The sequence below is a fragment of the Stegostoma tigrinum genome, chromosome 6 (assembly GCF_030684315.1).
Source record: "Stegostoma tigrinum isolate sSteTig4 chromosome 6, sSteTig4.hap1, whole genome shotgun sequence".
Lineage (NCBI taxonomy): Eukaryota > Metazoa > Chordata > Chondrichthyes > Orectolobiformes > Stegostomatidae > Stegostoma > Stegostoma tigrinum.
In genome coordinates, this window is record NC_081359.1 from 111,812,071 (window position 1) to 111,824,709 (window position 12,639).

At 47.2% G+C, this 12,639-nt stretch overlaps 1 protein-coding gene across 1 annotated transcript in view; it reads right to left on the reverse strand.

Moving 5' to 3' along the window:
• The window catches only part of LOC125453460 (rho-related GTP-binding protein RhoG-like), a 28,757-nt gene extending 16,921 nt beyond the window's left edge, over positions 1–11,836 (reverse strand). Inside the window, exon 1 of the mRNA XM_048533098.2 lies at positions 11,670–11,836. The gene's annotated coding sequence lies outside the window, so the exon portion shown is untranslated. The remainder of the gene's footprint in view (positions 1–11,669) is intronic.
• Between the last annotated feature and the right edge of the window lie 803 nt (positions 11,837–12,639).

Sequence of the window (12,639 nt, forward strand, 5' to 3'; positions counted from 1 at the left end):
CGTGTTTTCAGAGGTGTCAGATACAGGACCATATCATGTAGGAGCAGAAGTAGACCATTCAGCCCATCATGTGGGGCTCATATTACGTATTTCTAAATACTTTAGAACAGACGCTAACGTTTTCCCAAAAACAGATGTTAAGCTAACTGGCCTATTTTGTTTCCTGTCTCCTTTTTTCAAATAAAAGTGTTACATTGGTTATTTTCCAATCGATGGGAACTTTCCAGAATCTAAGGGTTCCTGGAACATTATTGCCAGTGCATCCACTGTCTCTGCAAATCCTTCCTTTAATATTCCAGGTCCAGGGGACCTATCAGCCTTTAATATCCCAGGGGGCCTATCAGCCTTTAATATTCTAGGGCGCATCCCATCAGGTCCAGGGGATCTATCAGCCTTTAATATTCCAGGGCACATCCCATCAGGTTCAGGGGGCCTATCAGCCTTTAATATTCTAGGATGCATCCCATCAGGTTCAGGGGACCTATCAGCCTTTAATATTCCAGGGCGCATCCCATCAGGTTCAGGAGACCTATCAGCCTTTAGCCCAGTTAGTTCCCTGAGAGATTTTCTTCAGTGACAGCTACTGTATTTCTTTCCTCTCCCTCTTGCCCCTTGACTATTTCATAATTTACAAATGCTACTAGTATCTTCCACTGCAAACTGACACAAAATATTTATTCACCTCCTCATTCACGTTATCTCGCCACAGTCTCATTCTGAGGGGCCGATGTTGACTTTGGCCCGTCTCTTCCCTTCCATAAATTTAAAGAAGCTCTTACTGTCTGTATTGATATTACTTGCAAGTTTACCCTCAAAGTCTATCTTGTCCATCTTGATTTTTTTTGTCACCTTTTGTTGGTTATTAAACCTTTCCCAGGCCTCTACCTGGTCATTAATCTTTGCCACATTGAAAGAAAATGCATACAATTTTTTGCTATCCCTAACTTCCCTGGTTAGCCATGGTTGACGTATCCCATTTTGAGAATTGTTCTTCCTCACTGGGATATATATTTGTTGTGATTCATGAAATTTTTTCTTAAACAACTACCATTGTTCCTTACTGTCTGCTGTTAAATTCCTTCCCCAGTACACGCCAGCCAGTTCTGCTCTCAGTCCTTTGTAATTATCTTTGTTTAAGTTTAGCATGGCTGTTTCCAACCCAACTTCCTCCCTCTCACATGGAATACTAAATTCGACCATGCTATGGTCAAAATTTCCATGGGATTTTTAACACCGACGGCACATGCCCCCTCAGCACTGACCCTCCGACTGCGCAGTGCTCCCTCAGCACTGACCCTCCGACTGCGCGGCGCCCCCTCAGTGCCGACCCTCTGACTGCGCGGCGCCCCCTCAGCCTCCACCCTCCGACTGCGCGGCGCTGCGTTTACGAACCTCTGCTGGATGATGTGATGGTGTTGAAATCAAATACGACCCTCAATGTCAGAGGCCTGTGTGCAGCTCAGAGTTGTAACTGGTGTTGCATACAGACCCATTCATCCTGCACTCAGCCTTTAGTTGAGCGGTTGCCCTCAGTACAGGCTACCTCCTGAAGCTGAGTGCAGTCCCTTACCTCAGCTTCGTCATGGCATTTAAACAACCAACTGAGCGGTTAACCAGATCCCTTAAAGAGACAGGCCACATCACAAACATCAACGGAGCTTCTCTATGGGAGGTAGAATGACAAAAGGCTTACAGCACAGGAGGAGGCCATTCTGGTCTTCGTGAATTTGCTGGCCTGGTGTGTGAATAAATCACTGGCCTTGATTTCCTTCTGTGGCAGAGAATTCCACAGGCTCCCCACTCTCTGGGTGAAGACATTTCTCCTCATCTCAGTGCTAAATAGCTTACCCAATATGCCGAGACTGTGACCTCTGGTTCTGTTCTTCCCCACCGATGGGTACATCCATGCTGTCTAGTCCCGTTGGAATTTTATAAGTTTCGATATAATCCCTCCTCATTCTTCTGAACTCCAGTGAATATAGTCCTAACTGACTTAATCTCTCCTCATACATTTGTTTGGTAAAAATAACAGAATTTGCTGGAAATGCTCAGCAGGTCTGGTGACCTTCCCTCAGAAATAAAGTAATTTAAGACAGACAGACTTGAAACATTAACTCTGATTTTTTTTCTTCGCAGATGCTGCCAGACCTGCTGAGTTTTTCAAACAACTTCTGTTTTTGTTCCTGGTTTACAGCATCTGCTGTTCTTTTGGTTTTTAATTAGTTTGGCAAACTTTCTCTGTACTCCCTCTATAGCAAGAATATCCTTCCTCAGATAAAGAGATCAAACCTGCATACGTTATTTCCAGGTGCGGTCTCACTAATTCCCTGCATAATTTCAGCAAGACATCCTTGTTCTTATACTTGAATCCTCTCATTATGAAAGTTTACATTCAGTTTGCCTTCTTTACTGCCTGCTGCACGTGTGAGCTTACTTTCAGTGACGGGTGTGCGAGGACACCCAGGTCTTGTTGCAGATTCCCCTCGCTCAGTTTACAGTCATTCAAATAATAATCTGCCTTCCTGCCGGCAAAATGGATTATCACACATTTACTCACAATATACAGCTTCTGTCATCGTCTACTCAGCCTGTCCAAGTTACACTGTAACATCCCTGCATCCTTTTCACTCAATTAAATCATTATCGTATATTGTGAATAACACTGATCCATGTGGTACCCCACTCGTCACTGCTTACAATTCAGAAATAGACCCATTTATTCTTGCTGTTTGCTTCCTGTCTGCCAACCAGTTCTCTAACCATCTCGTCACCAATCCCATACACTTTAATTTGACACATTAATCTCTTATGTGGGACTATGCTGAAAGCCTTCTGAAAGGCCAAATAAACCACATCCACTGGCTCCACCTCATCAACTCCACTGGTTAAATCCTTGAAGAATTCCAGCAGATTTGTCAATTGCGATTTCCCTTCGTAAGTCCATGCTGACTGGCTGATTCCACCACCGTTTCCTAAAGGCTTGCCATAAATTCTTTACAGTAGGTGTTAGCATCTTCCTCGATACCAACATCCGAGTGACTGGTCTATAATTCCCTATTTTCTCTCTGCCTCCCTTTTTGGGTAGTAGGGTTATGTCAACTACCCCCCAATCTGTGGGAAATGTTCCAGCGTCTAAAGAATTTTGGAAGATGACACCAATGCACCCAGTTTTTCTCGGGCCACTTCCTTAAGTACTCTCGGATGTAGATGATCAAGAACTGGGGATTTATTGGCCTTCAATCCCATTAATTTCCCCAACATTTCCCTCCTAATACTGATTTCCTTCAGTTCCTCCCTCTCAGTAAACCCTGTGTTATTTGAGTCCTCCTTTTTGAAGACACAGTGAAGCGTGAATTTAGTTTGTCAGCCAATTCTCTGCTACCCATTATAAATTCCCCCATTTCTGATTGTGAGACCCACTAATCTTTCTCTTTACAAAACTAAAGAAAATTTTAAGTCAGTTCTTATGTTCCTTGCAAGATACACTCATTCTCTGTTTTTCCCTTCTTAAATCAATCCCTTGGTCCTCCTTTACTGACCTCTAAACTATTTCCAATCCTCAAGTTTACTGCTATTTTCTCGCCAATCCGTCTGCCTGTTTTTTGCATGTTATACCACGTAATGTAGCTCCAACGTTGCCTGCATCGGCCAGCGTTCTGCTTGCAATCTTGACCCACACAAGAATCAACAATTTTTGTAGTTCACCCATTTGTTTACCATTGGCCTCTCCACCGTCAGCCCTCCCAGCAACAATTTTCAATCCATCAGAGCCTACTCTTTGCGGAGGTAACGTGCAAGATAGGCAAAGGGGAAAGCAGTAGATGTAATTCCTTTTGATTTTCAGAAGGTTTTTGGTAAGACACCACACATTAAGCTGCTTAATATAAGAGCCCCTGGCGTGAATGACACAGACAGGTGAGGAGGCAAGACATGAGCATGACACAGACTCTGCAGAGGTCTATAGGCAGGGCTAAGCAAGTGGGCAAAAACTTGGCAGGTGGAATATGATGTGAGAAAATGTGAGATTATGCATTTTGGTAGGAAGACTAGAGGAGTAGACTATTATTTACATGAAGAGAGATGCAGAAAGTTACAGCACAGAGGGATTTAGAAATCCTTACCACGTACCACAACAAGATAGCATCCAAATTTCAGGGGGCAATCAGGAAAGCAAATTAAACAGCTGTTGTCCCTGTTTCTAACGAAAGACAAACTGTCATTGGAGGCAGATCCCGGTGATGGAGGGACTGCATTGTCTAATGACAAGGTTCCAAACTCATGAACAAGAAACAAGAGGCTACTCGGCCCTTTGAGACTGCTCCACCATTCAATAAGATCACGGCTGATCTGGTCTTAACCTCAATCTACATTCCTGCATATCCCAATAATCTTCCAACCCTTTGATCATCAAGAATCTCTCACTCTTTCTATTTTCTAAATATATAAAGATTTTGCATCAACCACCTTTTCAGAAAGGGAGTTCCAAAAGACTCAGCCCCCACAATGGAACACGATTAACTAAGTTGGGCCTGTATTTATTGGAATGTAGAAAAATGAGAGTATTCTTTTTGAAACATACAAGAATCTTAGGAGACTCAACAGGGGAGATGCGGAAAGATTGCTTCCCCTTGTGGGACCAGAGGGTGTAATCTCTGAATAATGGGTTACCCCTTAAAGAGAGAGGAGGAGGAGGAATTCCTTCTCTCTGAGGGTCACAAATCTGTGAAATTCTTAATCTCAGAGGGCTGTCAAGGTTCGGTCATTGAGTATATAGAAGGCTGAGAGAGACAAATTTTTAGTCAGTATGGGAATCAAGGGTTATGGGGCAAAGGCAGAGAAATGGAGTTGAGGATTATCAGATCAGCCAGGATCTCATTGCATGGCACAGCAGACTCAATGGGCTGAATGGCTTACTCCTATATTGTATAGTCTCAACTAGTCACTATCTGTTCTGCTAACTTTAGTGCAGATCTACGCTTGGGTCCTGTTTCTCTGATATGTTATTCTCTTTCTCTTTCTCTCTCTCTCTCTCCCCCCCCTTCCTCCTTTGCTCCCCGCCACGCTAAGATGCGTGAGCTCATACTTGCCTCCATTAAACATCATTTCCCTCCAGCCTGCCTGCTCTGACCACACATCAACGTCCTCTGACAACATGTAGTGTTCTCCTTGCAGTATATATAATGCTTTCAAATTCCGTATCATCTGCAAATATGAAAACTGTGCTACTTGCAAATCTGAGCTTTTAATGCAGATCGAGGATTGACCCAGGAACTGATCGATGCGAGGAGCATCCACTGACCATTACTCTCTGTTTCATGTCGCTATTCACATACCCACGTTACGGCTGCGTCCTTCTATTCCATGAGCTCTAACATCACTCACACAAGTCCGTCGTGTGACACTTTATCCAATGTCTTCTGGAATTCCACGTATATCACATCAACTGCATAGCCCTCACCGATCCGCTCTGTTACCTCTTCACAAAACTTAACCAAACTACTTAAACATGAGTTTCCTTATCAAAGCCATTGCTGCTTTTCCTGTCACCCACATTTGACTGAGTGTTACTGTGCACTGAGAGGCACCCTGGGACAGAGAGCACAGTTAGCCTATCACAGACTGAGATGGAGTGGATTCTCTGCAATGCTGACTGTCTCTTTTCCTTCTAGAGTTAACAATGTGTGGATCAACTGCCTTTAAGAGAGCAAAGGTACTTCACAGCAGTGTTTATAAATCAAAATTCAACCCGGAGCCATGTCTGACAGTATTACAAGGTACTTAGAGTCAGACAGTTAGCCCATTATACAGTGGGTCAGAACCGAGATTGTGTAAACTGCTGGCATACTGATACTCAGACACACACACACACACACACACACAGACAGATGTAGATTCCCTGAACTTGCTGAAGGACTCTGGGGAAAGTGATGAGGGATCTACTGTTGAATGAATTATGTGCCTGTGCATACCTATGAATGTAAGTGTGTGCCTGTGTGTGTGCGTGCGTGTGCGTGTGTGTATGCGCGCGTGTGTGTGTTCACTGCTGGGTGGATAGGCACTAAGACAGTGCAGGCTCAGTCTCTGTCCAGTGTTTCCAAATAACGAGCAGCTCCTCATGGGGAAGGGAGTTCTGAGACCCACACCCAGCTCAACACTCACACATTGGCTCACAAACCCAATATGAGAGACAGACACGCAGAGAGAGAGAGAGAGAGAGAGAGAGAGAGAAGAGAGACAGAGAGATGGATAGAGATGGTGCATGATAGAGAGAGGGAACACACAGTGTGTGAGAGAGACAGAACACAAGAGAGTGTGTACGCAAGACAGAGACAAACAAACAGAAAGACACACACATAGCATGACAGAGAGAGACAGAAAGATACACAGAGGACAGAGGGAGAGAACACACACACACACACACACACACACACACACACACAGAAACAGACACAGCTGGCTTGAGAGAAGGTGAGAAAGACAGAGACAGGGCAAACTAGAAAACATAGTCTTAGTCTGTAATCTTTCTCTGAACTGTTTCCAATGCAATAAATACATTAACATCCTTCAGTAATTATGGCAACCAGTCGAGTACACAGTACTCTAGATGTGGTCTCACCAGAGCACTATATAGCTGAAGCCTAACCTCCTTACTCTCATATTCCATTCCCCTCACACTAAGTGATAACATCCCATTCAGTTTCCTGATGACTTGCCGTTCCTTAACACTCTCCTTCTGTGATTCATGAACTAGGACACCCAGATCCCACTCTGTCTCAGAGTTCTGCACTTTCTCACCATTTAGTTAATCTGCTTCTTTTTATTGTTTCTGTCAAAACGGTCGCATGTACACTTTCCCATTATACTCCATTTGCCACATTTTTGCTCACTCACTGAAGCTATGTATATCCCTATGTAGGCATCTCATGTCCTCTTCCCAACTCATTTTCCCACCTATCTTTCTGGCATCAGGAAAGTGAGCTCCCATACCTTCGATCCTTTCATCCAAATCATTTCGATAAATGCTGAGCAATTAAGGTCCCAGGACTGACCCCTGTGGCACACCACTTGTTACATTTTACCAGCTGGAAAATGACCTATTTAGTCCCACTCTCTGCTTACTGTGAACTAAGCATCTTCTGTTCATGTTCATATTCTATTCCCTACAGCAAAGCTGTCATAACTTACAACCAAATGGTAATATTGAGCAGAGTGAACATCAAAATGGTGTTTGACAAATGTTGGAGATTGAGCCTTTTGCTTGTGGCGTTTCTGGTTTATTGCCAGAGCCGGATGTGAACTGGCAAATCCAGGAACAGAGGTCATCCAGAGATGGCAGAAACGGTGGAGGAGAATGATTCAAAGGTTGAGACCGGTGGGGTGGGAAGTGAGGTCATGAGGGTCCCTGTAGTTCTGAGATGGGGGCGTGCAGGAGATGGGTCACACATGGCAGTCAGCCACATGGGTGGGGGTAAGAATCCTCAACTGAGGATATGGGAGATCACCAAGGCAGGCTGGTGGAAGAGGGTATCATCGGAACAGATGTGACAGAGACTGGGAGAACAGAATGGAATTCTTGCAGGAAGCAGGGAGGGAGGAGCTGCAGTAAAAAGGTAACTGTGGTAGACGTGAGTTTATGCTGGATATTGGCGGCCAGCGCAACCTCGGAAATGGAAACAGTGAAGGCAAGGAAAGCAATAATTGGAGTTCAGTTCTGAAGAAGGGTCACCGGACCAGAAACATTGCCTCTGCTTTTCCCCTTCAGAGACACTGCCAGACCTGCTGAGTTTTTCCAGCAACTTTATTTCTGTTGTTGGTAAAAACAGGTTTATTGGAAAATGCAAGCTTTCAGAACTCAGCTCCCACCTCAGGCGCAGCGTGAAAGACAGGAATGGGCTGAACTCCAAAAGCTCACATTTTCAAACAAACCTGTTGGACTTTATCCGGATGCTGTAAGATTTTTGACCTCATCCACCCCAGTCAAACGCTGGCACCTCCACATCACAGAAGTGAAGGGAAGATTCACGAGATGGACCAGGTAAAGGCGAGAGAAGGTCGGAGATTGGAAGCAAAACTGTTGAACTTTTCCAATTCTGGATGGGAGACCCAACAATATTCGAAATGGATTGTTGTTAAGCAAAGGGGGGGAATTTTGGGGGAGTAGTTGGGAATTTGGATTTGAGGTTAGAATCCGATCAGACATGATCTTATTAAATAACAGTGCAGGAACAAGGGGCTGAGTTTGTGTCAGCCTGTGGATATGGTGGATTCAAATTTTCCAAAAGTTTTTGAAGGAGGCTAATTAACAAAATTGGAGTCTGTGGAATTAGGGAATCAGGGGGTCAGTGATGGATCCACAATTGTTCAATCTATATTCAGATGTGAAGAGCTACTGTAAAATTCCCAAATGTACCCAAACTGGAAGGGAGTGTGAGATGTAAGGAGGGTACAGGGGGGCTTCAAGAGGATTTCTCCGGACTGAGTACATGGGATAGAACAAAATATAATGTAGATAATCAAGAGATTATTCATTTTAACTGAAAAAGGCGGAGTATTTCTAAAGGAACAGGAGGTTGGGAAGTAAGGTGTTCCAAAGGATCTGGATTTCATTGTCTGGGAGTGACTAGAATCCTCTACCTCAGAAAACCTGTGAAAGCTCACTCATTGAGCAGTTCAGGTTCAGGTCAGACGTAGTGTGGGAGAACCTGGTACTGAGGCAGGCCATCAGCCATGATCCAAATGAACAGTGGAGCAGGCTTTTTGGGCTGAATGGCCTCCTCCTGCTTTCGTTCCAGACAGACAGGCAGACAGAGGTGGTCATGGGTAATTTTTGGGCTGGGGCAAAGTTTGTAATGGAGCTCCCCAGGGGTCAGCACTGGGACTGTTACTTTTCTTGATTTACATTAACGATCTGGGTCTTGGTGTGCAGCTTCAAAGTTTATAGATGATACAAATGTGGAAGAATTATAGTCTGTGAGGAGGACAGTGTAGAGCTCTGAAAGGACATTCACCGCACCAACTTGTCAATGGGCAGGTGACAGATGAGGTTCAATGCAGAAAAGTGTGAGGTGATGCACTACGTTAGAAAGAACAGGAATAGTACTCTAAATGGGCTGCAGGAGAACAGAAAACTGGGTATTCAAGTACATAAAGTATTAACGATGGCACAGGCAGACAGCCATTGGCAAAGCCCATCTATTCTTGCTTCATTCACAAGGGCACAGAGTACAAGAGCAAGGAGGTGATGTTGCATTTGTCCAAGAAACTTGTTAGACCTCAGCGAGAGGATTCTGTACAGCTGTGGGCAGCACATTATAGGAAAGATGAGAGAGTGCAGAAGAGATTTACAAGAATGGTTCGAGGCATGAGAAACTTCAGCGATGAGCATAGATTGAAGTTGGGTGGAGAGAAGGTGGCTGAGAGGAGGTCTGATCGGGGTTTTAAAAATCACAATTCAGCCAGACAGAGAGAAATCATTCCCATTTCTAAACAGGTTATAATCCAACGGGTTTATTTGAAGACTAGATTTTGGAGCCTCAGTCCTTCTTTATGTTAGGAGTAGTGAGGGTCTAAAAGCTTGTGTTTTGACATAAACCTGGACTGTATCCTGATGTTGTGCGATTTCTGACCTCGTCCACCCCAGTCCAACACCAGCACCTCCACCTCACTTCTAAATAGATTGAGAAGCAAAGGGCATCATTTTAAAGTGTTTTGCAAACAAAGTAAATGCAAGGTAAGAAAATCTTTTTCACGCAGCCAGTGCACTGCCTGGAAATGTGTGGGAGGCAAGTTCAGTTGGTGCATTTGAGAGAGGCATTGAGGGTATTTAAACAGAAACTGTGTAAGGGAGGTCAGGAGAATGACACCGGGTGATGATGCTCATTAGCACAGCGAGCGTAGGCATGATGGACCAAATGGTCCCCTTCTACATTACAACAATACTGAGATCGGTGGGGGGGGGGCAAACGGAGAAGATTCGGTGGGCGGGGGGGAAGAGACAGTGGGGACGGGCGGAGAAGAGACCGGGTCGGGCGGGGGGGGCGCGGAGAAGAGACCGGGTCGGTGGGGGGGGGGGGGGCGCGGAGAAGAGACCGGGTCGGTGGGGGGGGGGGGGCGCGGAGAAGAGACCGGGTCGGTGGGGGGGGGGGCGCGGAGAAGAGACCGGGTCGGTGGGGGGGGGGGGGGGGGGCGCGGAGAAGAGACCGGGTCGGTGGGGGGGGGGGGGGGGGGCGCGGAGAAGAGACCGGGTCGGTGGGGGGGGGGGGGGGCGCGGAGAAGAGACCGGGTCGGTGGGGGGGGGGGGCGCGGAGAAGAGACCGGGTCGGTGGGGGGGGGGGCGCGGAGAAGAGAGTGGGTCGGGGGGGGGGGGCGCGGAGAAGAGAGTGGGTCGGGGGGGGGCGCGGAGAAGAGAGTGGGTCGGGGGGGGGGCACGGAGAAGAGAGAGGGTCGGGAGGAGAGGGGGAAAGAGAGAGAGAGAGAAAAGAAGAGAGAGAAAAGAGGAGAGAGAGAGAGAAAAGAGGAGAGAGAAGGGGAGAGAGAGAGAGAGAGAGAAGAGGAGCGAGAGAGAGGGAGAGAGAAAGAGATGAGGAGAGAGAGGGAAAGAGAGAAGAGGGGAGAGAGGGAGGGAGAGAGAGAGAGAGAGAGAGAGAGAGAGGAGGAGGAGGAGGAGGAGGAGGAGAGAGAGAGAGAGAGAGAGAGAGAGGAGGAGAGAGAGAGAGGAGGAGGAGAGAGAGAGGAGGAGAGAGAGAGAAGGAGAGAGAGCGCAAGAGAGGAGAGAGAGAAAGGAGAGAGAAAAGGGGAGAGAGAGAGAAAAGGGGGGAGAGAGAGAAAAGGGGGGAGAGAGAGAGAAAAGGGGGGAGAGAGAGAGAAAAGGGGGGAGAGAGAGAGAAAAGGGGGGAGAGAGAGAAAAAAGGGGGGAGAGAGAGAAAAAAGGGGGGAGAGAGAGAAAAAAGGGGGGAGAGAGAGAAGGGGAGAGAGAGAGAAGGGGAGAGAGAGAGGGAGAGAGAAAGAGAGATGAGGAGAGAGAGAGAGATGAGGAGAGAGAGGGAAAGAGAGATGAGGAGAGAGAGGGAAAGAGAGAAGAGTGGAGAGAGGGAGAGAGAGAGAGAGAGAGACGAGGAGAGAGAGGAGAAGAGAGAGAGAGAGAGAGGAGAAGAGAGAGAGAGAGAGGAGGAGGAGAGAGAGAGAGGAGGAGGAGAGAGAGAGAGGAGGAGGAGAGAGAGAGGAGGGGAGAGAGAGAGAGAGAGGGAGGAGGAGGAGAGAGAGAGAGGAGAGAGAGCGCAAGAGAGAGGAGAGAGGAGAGAGAGAAAAGAGAGAGAGAAAAGAGAAGAAAAGAGAGAGAGAGAGAAAAGAGAGAGAGAGAGAAGAGAGAGAAGAGGAAGGAGAGAAAAGAGGAGAGAGAGAGAGGAGGGAGAGAGAAGAGGAGAGATAGAGAGACGGGGAGGAAGTGGGAGTTTGAGTTCACATTTACCCCAGTTCCAGAGGCACTGCCCTTCCCAGGGAAAGGCGCTGGGGGTGGGGGGTGAGGGAGAAGGACCCCCACCCCCGGGACACCCCCAGCCCCCGGTCTCCCTCCCGCGGCTCCGCTCAAACTTTGAACAAGGAAAGAAACTTTTGGGGAGTTTCGGCCGCCCCTCGGCCCCGGTCCGCGACAAGCGCAATGGCACACTCACCGAATGGCATCTCCTCCGCTCGCCTCTCCCTCTCGTCACTGAAGCCGAGGAAGTGACCGCCCCAGCTCAGAGGAAGTTCAGTTACTGACACCCAACAGGAAATGGCAGGGAACCAACAGCAGCATCTTACACAGGCAGCGGGAGGGGTGCGGGGTGCGGGTTCACCCCCCGCCCCCATATCCCAGAACAATGCTGCATCAATCCCAGATTAATCCCTGATGGATCACTCATTGCTCCCGGACTAATCTCTGATCAACCACTGATCCTGTCACTGCAGTAAACGGGTACAATGGGTTGGGGGAGTGAGCGAGGGTGAGGCTTTCTGCAGTGGATGAGCTGAGGCAGGGAGCAGAGACAGCCAGACAGTAGAAAGTGGTGATTGTGTTGGAGTGACTATGAGTGAGAATTGAGGGGATTGTTGGTGACAGCTTCAGGGGCTGGGTGGGGGGGTGCGGAGGAGTCTAAAACTAGAGGGGCATAGGTCTAAGGTGAGAGGGGCAAGATATAAAAGGGACCTGAGGGGCAACATTTTCCCACAGAGGGTGTATGGAGCGAGCTGCCAGAGGAAGTGGTGGAGGCTGGTACAGTTACAACATTCAAAAGGCATCTGGATGGGTATATGAATAGGAAGGGTTCAGAGGGATATGGGCCCAATGCTGACTAATGGGACTAGATTAATTTAGGAGATCTGGTTGGCGTGGACGAGCTGGATCAAGTGGTCTGCTTCTGCGCTGTACAACAGATGGGGAATGGGGGAATTGAGAAGGTGCTGAGGCACAACTGAGTGATATCATAGGAATGTAGATCAAAATATTGAGTATTTATAAGACAGGAGGCTGTTCAGCCCAGTCCATCCATGTCAGCAGAGTCAGAGCTCTGTGGGCTTCTGCTTCACTTCAGCTGTATGTTGCTTTTTATTCAAAGTAAACAGGCTTTTTCTGGCTCTCCGACATTTCCCCACAGACTCCTG